This window comes from Brassica napus, chromosome C1 (genome assembly GCF_020379485.1).
Source record: "Brassica napus cultivar Da-Ae chromosome C1, Da-Ae, whole genome shotgun sequence".
In the NCBI taxonomy this organism is placed as follows: Eukaryota; Viridiplantae; Streptophyta; class Magnoliopsida; order Brassicales; family Brassicaceae; genus Brassica; species Brassica napus.
Genome location: NC_063444.1, coordinates 3003060 through 3016672, shown reverse-complemented (window position 1 = coordinate 3016672; position 13613 = coordinate 3003060).

Below are 13613 nucleotides of genomic sequence, written 5' to 3'. Positions count from 1 at the left end.
ACCAGTATAACCATGGACTCTTCTTCCTCAAGCAAGAGAGTGATGTTTTCATATAAGATTTGTTTTTTTTTTATGTAGGATTTCTTATCTCATCCTTTAATTTTTAAGTTTTTGCAATTCGTTTTTAATGATTCCGTGTTGGTTTTGTTTTCTTTTATAGTTCTTAATCATGTCTAGTGATTTTCTATTGGCATCTGGTTTATGTATCTCATCACCATGTATCTATCAAGATTTTTTTTAATAATATTTAAGATGACATAAGATGAAATTGAAATTGCAGATATATAGTACGTTTAATATCTTAGTTATAAATATGGTTTTTAAAAGATATCTCTCCCGTTAATTTAGATTCCTAGATATAAAATCTCGAAATACAAAATTAAATCTGTTAGTTTTTTTAATCTTTTTGAAAGTTTGTTGGGTCAATTCCTTGAAAAAAAATTATACTCGAATAGCAAGATCCTTTCTTTTAAGAAAAAAAAATACAAACAACTTTTTTTTTTTTGAGAACAATACAAAGAACTTTGAAGATTCAAATACAGCAAACTGTTTGTTTCTATACAGCCACTAGGGTTATCTATAACAGTAGTATATTTTATCCTATCTTCTTTTGGAATCTAAATTTTAGATTACCCCCACATCTAAGTCAGAGATGGAATGCCAAAGCTTGTGGGGCAACAAATATATAAATGAAACAGAGAGAATCACAAAAGAAAATTACAAAAGAGTGAATGGAATCTTTTCCTTACAAGTCTCTCTAACAAGCAACGAAAAAGATGTATTTCGGCTTTTGTTTCTTTCTTCCACCTGTTTTCATCCTCTGACTTAACTGGCAACCTAAGCAATCAAAATCAATCAATGCATCTATACATCATGATATTTTTCTCTCTAAATCGATCTACCGACTTAGGGGAATTATATAAGATGGTAAGATATTTTAAAATCGACATTCATAACTTTATAGTTTTAGCAATGAATAGTAAATACAATTATTTTTACAATAATACTTATTTGGTGTTATAATTATTAAATCAATTTAGTTTATCTTATTTTTATAATAAAAATACAATTTTATTTTATTATAACACGTTGAAGCAGAACTATCATTTCCATTTAAACGATTCATATCAAAAAGAGAAAAAAAAAACGAAAGGTTGGAGATGGTATCAATCGTAAAAATATTACAAACCATTTGTGGGAACCAATATCATCTTTGTTAGATTTTACCAATAAAATTATATAACTTCAACTAGAGCTTGGAAAAACAAATTTGGATTAGTATTCCGGTAAGCTCCAATAATTATTTAATAGATTCCCATGACGTGTGTCCAAAATTTCAAAAGTCCTTGTTGCTTTCATCCCACGACACACACAACACTCATATTACGAGTGGCACTTTACCCGATATGCGAAGCCACACCCGAACTCGATCCGAAAAATCCGAACCAAAACTTGAACCGAAGTAGGAAAATATCCGAACGGGTATTGAATTATGAGAGATTGGATATCCGAAAATAACCGAACATATATATAATTAACCATATATTTCTAGTTTACATCTCTCATTTTATATAAAATATTTATATTGATACTACACATACTTTAAGTTCATATGATATACATAGAATTACGGAGAAAATGATTGGTTACTCACTTAAAATGCATGCCAAACTTTATATTTCAAGAATTAACAAAAAGTTACATCCAAAATTTAAAAACAATAACCAAATTAATGTCTTTTTTAGTTTCAAAATATTATGTCCAAATCTATTAAATGTTCAATCTATTAAAAATAAAAAATTAGTTAAATGAAAGTTATATTTTAAATACAAGAAATTTGAGATATGAAATCTAAATATCTGAACCCGAACTAAAAATACCCGAACCCGACCCAAAATACAGAAATACCCGAATGGGTTCTATACCTCTATACCGAAATATTCGAAAATCCGAAATAGCCGATCCGAACCCGAAATTGAAGGGTATATGTACACACAGTCACACTCATAAGCAAAACACAGAAGTCTCGTTAAGATGTCGTGTCATTATCTTTCCCGCAAGTTGGTTTGTTTAATTGTATACGCCGCTGAGAAATTTGTCTCTTGTTGATAGAGAGATACACGACAGGGATATCATCGACCTTAGCCGTCGGATATTTCTGTCTCCATGCATTAGCGGCCGCCGGCCGCTCCTGCCTCGCCTCGTTCGTAGACTTCAGTACCACCGTAGCCACTTCTTCGTTACTAAGTACATCCCACACCTTTACAACACACAAGATACGAACAAAAATCATTACTTATGTGGATCGTCAAGTTCAATTGCATATTTTTAATCTGAGCGTTAATTTGTAGTCAAGAAAAGCCTTAAACGTTGGGCCTAAACAGAAAATTGATTTTAAAATTGACTTTCTCAATCTGTATTACATGAAAAGGATTATAGTTTCATTCTTTTTTTAAATAAGATTTGTGGTCCTTTTTTGTGCATTTTTATATACAGATTAAAAAATTTCATGAAACTTAAAAGAATTAGTTTCTATCAAATCATTTAACTACTTCAAAAATCTGTTATTTATGTCTTCAGTTAAATTATTTTAAAATCAATTTAATTCTTTTTTTTTTGGAGCAACAAATCAATTTAATTCTTGAATCTAATATCAACTCCTTTGTATATATGTTTCAAGGTGAAGCTATGTTCACTGTGGTTTTGGCGGTTTAATATTGATTCGTGGGTGCATATATATGACAAGAAAGAACCAGATAAAAATTTCACAGCTTTGGGATGATATAGACCTAATGAAGAAGGCTTGTGAAAGCTTCAGTGAGACATACTCAGGAACCATGTTCGATGCTGTTTTGGGGCTCGGATGGCTTGGTTTTAATCAGGCGATCCGTGTGTAGGATAACAAGGAAGCTGAAAAGAGTTTGGATAGTCTGGAGAAAAGGTTGAATACCGTGAGCTGAGACACTGATTACCTCGATTATCAGTGGCACATGGCAAAGATCTATGCTAAGCAACAGTTAACATCTGAGATGAAGGTCTGTACATTTGTTTGGTTGCTTTTGTATCTGCTGATATGTCACCCTTCTGCATATGTCTCCCATCTACAATACAAGAAAACATGGGGATTCTGATGGCCGAAATCGTCAGAAATTCGTCGGAATAGACCGATTCCGACGAATTTCCGACGAACCTGTCCGTCGGTATCGTTTTGTCGGAAAAAAAAATTCGTCCGAATTTCGTCAGAACTTCCGACGACTTTCTGACGAATACCGAGAAACGTCATTCTGACGAACTTCCGACGATATTACGATGCGGACACACGAGACCAGAGTTCATCGGAAAAACTATATACCGACGGAGAACGTTCTTCGGACAATTTCGACGGAGTGTATTCCTCGGTATATTCCGACGGACGTTGGTTCGTCAGAATATACCGACGGACATTGGTTCGTCGGAATATACCGACGGATATTGGTTCGTCGGTATATTCCGACGGATATTGGTTCGTCGGTAAATTCCGACGGATGTTGGTTCGTCGGTATATTCCGAGGAACCGTTGTCCGTCGGTATATTCCGACGCTCAGAGTTCGTCGGAATATACCAATTTTAAAAACGAATTAATTTTGCATTTTTATATATTTTTTTATATTAAAAATTAATTAATAAATTAAAAAAATCAGAAATTTAAAACTAATAATATTATAGAATTTAAATTCATACAAACCGAAATAGAAAAAAAAACATTCAGAAAGTTTAAAATTCATACAAACCGAAATAGAAAAAAAAACATTCAGAAAGTTTTAAAAAGCCGAAAAAACTAAGATGAACTCGAAGACATCAAACGATCTAGCTTCTGCATTATCTCGGTGTTGAACTTCTTCTGGGATGCCAACTCAGCAAGGATAGTGGCATTCTCCGAACGGATAGTGCCATTCTCAGAAAGGATAGTGGTGTTCTGCTCCTCCAATGCCCCAATCCGTTCATCTTTGTCATGTAGCTCCTCGAGAATCATGGGATCGGAATACAGAGCTTGCGAAGAAGATGCCGGATACGAAGAAGCACGGCGGGCTAACCCAACTAAACGGCCTCCTTTCCTTTTAGGAACCGCCTACAAAAATATTTAAAGTTAGTAAATAGGGACAAGTTAGTAATCGACATTATAAAAAATATATATTAATAAAAAAAATTACCTTTTCAACCATCTCATTTATTTGCAATAGAGACAAGTTGGTTGAAGCTCACGTAGAATCGCCGTCATCAGAGAGAGACTGAGATTGAGATACTATTTCAGCTTCCACCAAATCAACGACACCTTTGATCACGGGGTCCTGAATTTGACCCATCGTCTTGTTAGTGTGAGCCACCTTAATGAGTTGGAGACGATCAACGGGATTACCGTCATTTGCGTCGATCTAAAAAAATCGCCATTATTAGCCAAGGAATATATAAAATATTTATTTAAAAAATATAAAGATAAATAATAATAAAAAACTTACAAGTTCATCCTCCTTAGTAGACATAGAGCAAGCGCCGAGGTTGTGCACATACATACCTTTCCCGCCACGATCGCTCTTCCGGTTCTTGGAGTTCCTAGAAGACGTCTCTGCAGTTTCTTTCTTCTCTCAATGAGCTATCAACTGCTCCCACACCGTCCCGTTGATGAACCGTGGCCTCTTGTTCTTCTGCCAAACTGTCTTCCACGTGTTTATCTGCTTCGTATAAGAGTCCATGGCCTTTTCGTTGAATTTCTTACGGACTGTTTCCGTAAGATCGGAGTGCCAGTTGAACTCTTGCTACAAAACAAACATAATTTAATAAGTAAATATATTTAAAAAAATGTAAAAACTTTAAAACAATGAAGAATTACTATACCGCAAACTGACGAAACCACAACTCTCGTTCGTTGGAAGGGATCACACTCCACTTTGAATATCCAAAACGGAGCATGGAGTACATCATCTGGTTGATGCTCCGGCTAATGCAATTTTTCGACTTGGTGAACCTTTAAAAAAAATACAAGTTAGCAAGTTAATTAAAGGAAAAAAACATAATGGTACAAATAAAAAAAATACTAACCAAGTGCTATGTCCTCGTCGTGGGTTGGGTTGGAGAACCGGGAGATGCTCTCGACCTGGTTGTTGAACCAATAGTTGAACTGTCATGACCCCCGGATCCTGTTGAGCAGCAGCGCGAGGGGCAGCGGGAGCTGGAGCGGGAATATATGCGGGAACCGAGTTTTGTTCATGAGACGATCCCGATGCACGGGAACTGCTCACCGAACTACGTCGAAGACGGGCTGCGGGACGGGGTTCATCCTCGGCCCTAAAAAAAAAATTAATACATCAAAAATATTTTCAAATCATTTCTATTTTTAATGTTTTCATTTATATATTTACAAAAAGTTTTATAAACGTTTTAAAAAAAACTATTAAACCATTTATTATACATAGTTTATTACTAGAAACTTATAAAAAATAATAAAAATATTAAAATGTTTTATTATACATGATTTATATATATATATATATGTATACACAATTATAAAAAATTTATAAATGTAGAAAAATGTTGTTAAATATTTTTAAATTTTTTTAAAAAACGTTTTATTATACATAGTTTATTAGTGGAAACTTATAAAAAAATTTAAAATTTTTACTATACATGATTTATATATATATATATATATGTATACAAAATTATAAAAAATTTATAAATATAGAAAAATGTTGTTAAATATTTTTAAAAAAATTTAAAAACGTTTTATTATATATATTTCATTACTGGAAACTTGAAAAACGTTTTTAAAAATCAAAAAACATTTTAAAAATATTAAAACGTTTTGAATTTTAACAAAAAAAAAATAATTCCAAAAAAAACTAAAACAACAATCAAACAACAATCCTAACTTATATATCCTAAACTATCCATTCAATCCTAAAATTTTCAATCAAACAACCTAAAATTCGAGATCTAACTTCCAAACCCTAAACAATTGATATAAAAGAAGGTTTGGGATGATTCTTACATGATTTGGGGTTTGGGGAAGAGATATGAGGGTGAGAAGAGGATTCGCCGGTTAAGAGAGGTGGAGAAGGGCCGGAATCGCCGGAGAGATAGAGAAATCGCCGAAGAGAGATCGTCTTTGAGAGAGAGGCGGAAATAATGAAGAAGGAAGAAGAAGGGTTATTATATCTGAAGATTCCGACGGACACGGGTTCGTCAGTATTCCGTCGGTATAATTAAAATATACCAAATGGCGATTCACAAAAATTTTCACGCGGTTTGGTTCTCCCGGGCAAATTGGATTTCCGACGGAATGTGTCCGTCAGTATATTCCGACGGAATGTGTCCGTCAGTATATTCCGACGGAATTCCGACGACTTAGTGTTTAGGATGTTGATTACAAGTTTCTAAATGCAAAATCCATATCTTTGATAAGATATATAGTATTTGCATAACGATTTAACAATAAAAATGTTTTTATAACACGATTTTACACAACAACATTTTTTGTAATATAAGATTATATGAATATGATTGTATAAGTATATGAGTGTTAAGATGAGATGTTATGAAAACAATAATATGCATACATAAATATTTTAATGAGTTGTTATATTTGAACGGTTGCGATCTAATACTATACTAAACACTTATTATGTGTTATTTTCATAGTTTTGGCATCTAAATTTATAGATTTTTATGATTGAAATTTTTTAGAAACACATGTCGTCGGTAATTCGTCGGAATATACCGACGACATTCCGACGAACTTGTCTAGTTCGTCGGAATGTCGTCGATATATACCGACGAATTACCGACGACCTTTACAAACTTCAACGAAACCCTTGGTCGTCGCTATGTCGTCGGTATATTGGGAGGGATTTCCGACGGACCAATAAAAAACAAAAAAACTAATCAGAATCTTCTGAATCTTCATCAAACTCCCCAACCTCGGCTTCTGGCTCCGAATGTACAACAGCATCATGTCCAAACACAGTCAAATTCTCAACAAATTAAACATTTTCCAAATCTTCAACTGCCTGAGCTTTGCTGGTAGACTCTGGTTGCAATGGTTCATCATCATCAGAAGTTCCATCCACTCGTCCTCTTGGGTTGATTTGCGTTACAGTAACCCATGGATCGTCTCTGTACGTCATCCGAGGGTAACTTATGTAGCACACCTATACATATCAATTATACAAGTATTAGTAAAATATATAACATTAATTAATTATATTGGTAAAAAAATATGAATAGATTGACATACCTGATCAGCTTGCGAACCAAGAATGAAGGGATCATAATATTGAAGTTTCTGCCGCGAATGAACTGATGTAACACCAAACGCATCAATCTTCACTCCTCTATCTGGGGTGGTGTCATACCAATCACAATAGAATACTACACAACGCAATCCAACCATTCCAGAAAATTGGATTTCCAATATTTCTTTTATGTTGCCGTAGTAGACATCGTCACCGGAAGAAGATGAAACACCAGCATCATATGTTGTCTTAGAATGACATTTCCTTGTGAATGCATATTGTCGCGTACAAAATTTAGGATATGATTTGACCACATAGTTTGGTTCCTGCACAAATTCGCGTATCCAATCATCGAACACAAGACCTCTGGCCAAACCATCATTCACCTATAAATTAAAAACATATATGATTGAAAAGTTAATTAGTTTATATTAAATTTAAACTAATCATTTGCATAGGGTAATATGATATATGACTCACATAACTACGAAGCCACGCAGCAAATCCGTTATCTCTAAGTTGTCGAAGCTCATCTTCTGTTGCATGCCTGTGAGTCATACGCAACTCCGCCATATATACACTATATACAAAAATATTATCAATATGAAATAAATTTATTGAATATTAATCTAACAATAAATGAATAAATATTTTTACCTCTCATATTGTAGAACATCTTCACAGTTGGTGAGCAAATATTTTTGCAAATGAGCGTGCTCAGTGTCCGTAAGTCTCCGCTTCGTGAATTTTCCACTAAGTCGTCCTATTTCCTTGAACATGCTTGGGACAGTAACATGATATGTTGCTCTCTCCCCTCTATCATCATGCCGAGCAGGTCTTCGGTGTTTTGTATGCACTTCTGGTGGAAAATAATTTTCAGCAAAGATTGTAGTTTCTTCATTGATCACCTGTGCCACTATAGATCCTTCCACCCTGCTTTGATTTTTGACCATCTTCTTCAGATGATGCATATAACGCTCAAAAATATACATCCATCTGTACTGCACAGGACCACCAAGTTTCAATTCTCTTGCGAGATGAATAGCAAGATGTTCCATTACATCAAAGAATGATGGAGGAACTATCTTCTCAAGGTTACACATGCTGACTGGTGCGTTTGTCTTCAAATTATTAATACCCTCTTCAGTCACTACTCTACTGCATAAGTCGCGGAAGAAAACACTAATCCCTACATAGATAAAAGACATAATTTTCGTAAGTATTAAGTTTTTTATAAGCATAATTGTTAAATATAAAAATAAATTAAATTGTAAAGATATAAGATACCTGCATTTGCTTCATGAACATTACGTGGCAATAATGCTGAAAAAGCAAACGGAAGGAGGCGCTGCATAATTACATGACAATCATGACTCTTCAAGCCAGTAAACTTTCCTTCGCTTCTATCAACGCAGTTCCCCAAATTTGATGCATATCCGTCAGGAAATTTCACTTTATCTGTAATCCAATCAAAGAACTCTTCTTTTCTAGCACCATCCAGCCGATAAATGGGAGAAGGGGCCGTACCGTTCTCATCAACGTGAAGTTCAGAACGATCACATATATCGACTAAATCCAACCTTGACTTCAAATTATCCTTCGTTTTACCTTGGATGTTAAGGACTGTGTTCATCAGATTATCGAAGAAGTTCTTCTCAATATGCATGACATCTAAATTATGCCACAATAGATGACTCTCCCAGTATGGCAGATCCCAGAAAATACTCTTTTTGTGCCAGTTATGTAGCTCTCCAACCACACTGACTCGAATGTTTTCATGTCCACCTACATCTGGCGTCCTTTCTGCATCAAAATACCTAAACTGCTTCAACAAATCTTTCCCACTAACTTCCTCAGGTGGACCATCAAACACCTGCTTGTTCTTCGTAAACGAAGTCTTACTCTTGCGGTATGGATGATCAGGTGGTAGAAATCGTCTGTGACAGTCAAACCAACACGTTTTCCTTCCGTTCTTTAGTTGGAAAGCATCTGTGTCATCTTGACAATATGGACATGATAGCCTCCCATGTGTTGTCCATCCAGATAACATACCATATGCTGGAAAGTCACTTATTGTCCACATAAGTACTGCCCGCATCTGAAAGTTTTCTTTGCACGAAACATCGTATGTCTCAAAACCATGCGCCCATAGTTGTTGCAACTCATATATCAGTGGTTGAAGAAACACATCTAGTGATCTTTTAGGATGATCTGGCCCGGGGACGAGAATTGAGAGAAACAAAAACTCTCGTCGCATGCACAAGCTCGGCCGTAAGTTGTACGGTGTCACAATAACTGGCCATAGAGAATACTGTCTTCCATGCTTTCCAAATGGGCTGAAACCATCAGTAGATAATCCAAGATAAACATTTCTTCTCTCTTCTGCAAATTCTGGATATGTTGACTGGAAATGTTTCCAAGCCTTCGCATCTGAAGGATCTCTAATCTCACCATTTGTGGAATGCTCTGCATGCCATCTCATTGCTTTTGCTGTGCGTTCACACTGATACAACCTCTTCAATCTTTCCGTCAAAGGCAAATACCACATTCTTTTGAATGGGATCGGAACTCTTCCCCTCGTCTCCTGATAACGAGGTTTCCCACAAAATTTGCATACATTCCGTGTCTCATCCGCTCTCCAGTAGATCATGCAGTTGTCAATACATACATCTTTCACTTCGTACGGTAGTTGAAGATCGGCAACAAGTTTCTGAACCTCGTAGTATGAACCCGGTGCAAGGTTATCCTCAGGTAGAATACCTTTGACAAAATCAGTAATCGCATCCATACATTCTTCAGCTAAATTATAGTATGTCTTAATACCCATTAATCTAGTTGCAGATGATAAGACTGAATGACCATCTCTACAATTTTGATACAAAGGTTGTTTTCCAGCATCCAACATGTCAAAAAATCTCCTAGATTCGGGATTTGGTTCTTCCCCTCTATAATGATCATGTACCATCTGCTCAGTACCTACACCATAATCTATATCCGTTATAGATTCTTCTAACCTAATATCAGGCTGAAGTTCACTAACAGGCTGAGGTTTGCTAGTACTATCATATTCATAACCAGTTTCCCCATGAAGGTACCAAACTTTATAATTACGTGAAAACCCTTTCATATACAAATGAGTCCAAACATCAAATTTTTTTATAACCTTATTATTATTGCAAGTAGAGCAGGGACATCTTAACATACCACTTTTTGCATCCGGTTGCTGTTGAACAAGCCTCATGAATTCTCCAATCCCTTGAATGTATTCTTCCGTAAGCAAATTGGTTTCGGATCCAAATGAGGTTTATCCATCCACGAACGATAATAAACTTCTGAAGACATGATTTTCACGGAATTGTTATGACTAAAGAGAATGAAGAGAGAATGAAGTGTGAATGAGTTGAATGAGGAGGGGCTGTATTTATAGGAAATTGCTTACGGCCCTCCGACGACTTTCCGACGAAATTCCGACGGATGTAAAGAAGTCCGTCGGAATTCCGTCGGTATTTTCTAATCTCAAACGGCTATACAACGGTCATATATATTTGTCGGCAATGGTCACATGGTTCGTCGGAAATTCATCAGAAAATTCCGACGGAATACCGACGACTGTACTGTTAATCGGAATGTCGTCGGAATTTCGTTGGTATATTCCGACGACCCATGTTTCGTCGGAATTCCGTTGGGAATGGCCGACGGAATTCCGACGACTTCAAATTTTTGGTTTTCGTCGGAAATTGGTCAGTAATCCGTCACAAACGTCCGACGACATTGAGGTCCGTCGGAATTCGGCGTGTTTTCTTGTAGTGCTACTAGACTAATTCCAGTTTTTCTCCGCCATTGATAAGTTGGCTACATGTAACATTTGTTTGGTTTTATATCTTCTTGTGGTGTGGTCGTTTGAGACATTTGTTTGTGGTCTGTCTATGCAGGTGAGGGGAGGAAAAACAAGTGGTGAAACCGTCTAAAGTGGTTTGAGACATTTTGTCTTGTGAAGTCATGCTTTGGTCTCTTGTGAAATCATGTTTGTTTTTCCTTTGTTATATATTGAAATTTACATAAGCTTTATCATTTTCTTCACTTCTCCATGAACTTTTAAGCTTTCAGAAGTTGTCAAGTCAGAAATACTAAATTTCAAAACAAAACTTTGGCAAAATGGTTTATTAATAAACGTGTGGTCGTGTTATGAAGAATCTTTGTTGTTCTACTTGTCTTACTTTTACAACGATCAGAACTAAAAATGGATAACAATTTGGCTTGAGACAGCCAAGAACTGAAGCGTTTGAACAGAGAGAATGCATATAAAGCTGGTTCGTTTTCAACCTCTGTAGATTCCAAAAGGATCAACAGTCTGCACAGTTTGCCGGGTTTATCGGTTCATTTAGTAACCACATCACCTAAACCGAAAATGACCTAATTCAAATTGGTCTATAAAGTTTTACATAACTAAGGTTTGTGGTCCTCAGTTTTTGTAAACTATAATTACTTCTTCTTTGGTTCACCCTCTAAGGTGAACCTCTAAATTCACCGACCAATAGAATTGTGTTATTTTGTATTTGATATATTTTAAAAAAAAAAATAAAATATTGTCAAATTATATTATGTTTTTAAAATAAAAAAATAAATAAATAAATAAAAAATAAAAATAGTAGTAATTACAAAAAAATATATTTTTAACTCTAAATCCTAATCTCTAAACTCTAAACCCTAAAGCTTTGGATAAATCCTAAACTCTGAATCAAAAACACCAAACACTAAAACACTCAAGGGTTTAAGATTTAAGGTTTACTATTTAGTGTTTTTTATTTAGATTTTATGGTTTATCCAAGGGTTTAGGATTTACTCAAGGGTTTAGGGTTTAAGATTTTAGGGTTTAGGGTTTAGTGTTTTGCTGACGACGTTAAAAATATTTTTTAATTTTTTCTTTCTTTCTGTAACTACTATTTTTTATTTTTTTTACATTTTTATTTTTAAAATATAATATAACTTGACAATATTTTATTTCTTTTTTTAAAAGATATCAAATTTGAAATAATGAAATCCTATTGGTTGGTGAACCTAGAGGTTCACCTTAAGGGGGGAACCCAAGAATAACTCAACTATAATATAAAGATTCTGTTCATGAAAAATACTCAAGTTTCATTCAGCAGATAGATTTAAATTGTACCATATAGGATTTTTTTATTGAGCCAATGCTAAAGAATGTTCCTATACATGATTCACTAGCTTAGCTTTCATAAGGAGAGACGCTTGAGACTGCAAACGAAGATTGGAGGATGCATACAAGTACAAAGGATCTAGTAATGTTTTGTTACTATAACAATAAAAAGTTGAAAGGCACATTTTAAAAGAAAAGTAATTAAAATCGTTAAAATTCAAATTTAAAATAATAAAACTGTTTAGAACAAAGTAGTATTTATTTAACAGTTTTACTAAATCACATTAACTGATGAAAAAAATGCTATCAATTTTTTTTTCAAAAATATATGAATAAGAAAACAGATATTTTTTTCTTATAAAAAAATTATAAAAAATATAAAAGTACAAACATGATCAATTTATAGAGTTAAGATACAAAAATCGATTCAAATCATTTAAGAAAAGAGTTGATTACATATTTAGACACAGCCCTTGAGAGAAACGGAATTGTTTTGTGAAACGGGATTGGTTTATATAATAAACTGTAAATTTTCTTCTTCTATGTTTTGAGATCTACATGTATATATTTGTTTTAATATTTTAATTTTTTACAAAATATAAAGTTGTGTTATGTGGACAGAGTTTCGCTGGACAATGCTATCTGAACGAATAAACTGTGTACAAATGTATTGGGGATGGACTGGTTGTGGACGAGAGAAATATAGATTAAAACTGAGTGGACATAATGACATGTATATATATGTACACAAAATTGGTTAGAATTGAAAGAAGAAAATACACCAGTTAAAGTGTCATTCCAAGAGCCAAAAATGTTACAAAAAATATTGATGAAAGAAGTTTAGACAAGATGAAGATATATGTGTGGACATAGACAAAATCATTGTGGACAGACAAATTGTGGATGCGCATATATTTCATAAAAGAATTGTGGACGAAAGATGTGTTTCCACGACTAAAATAGAACAATTACTAGTGTTTGTCCTGTACTACGCACAAGAATTTTCTTTTCTTACAATAAAATAGAAATTAGTTATACATGCACATAGTTTACATGTGTGAAACTTGGCGAAAAACTAAACATAGAATTAACAGACTTATCATTGATTAACCATAAACATAAAAATAAAGTCAGATTTGTTCAATACAAATATTATTTTAAAGCTTTCTTAGTTATTCTGTTATGTC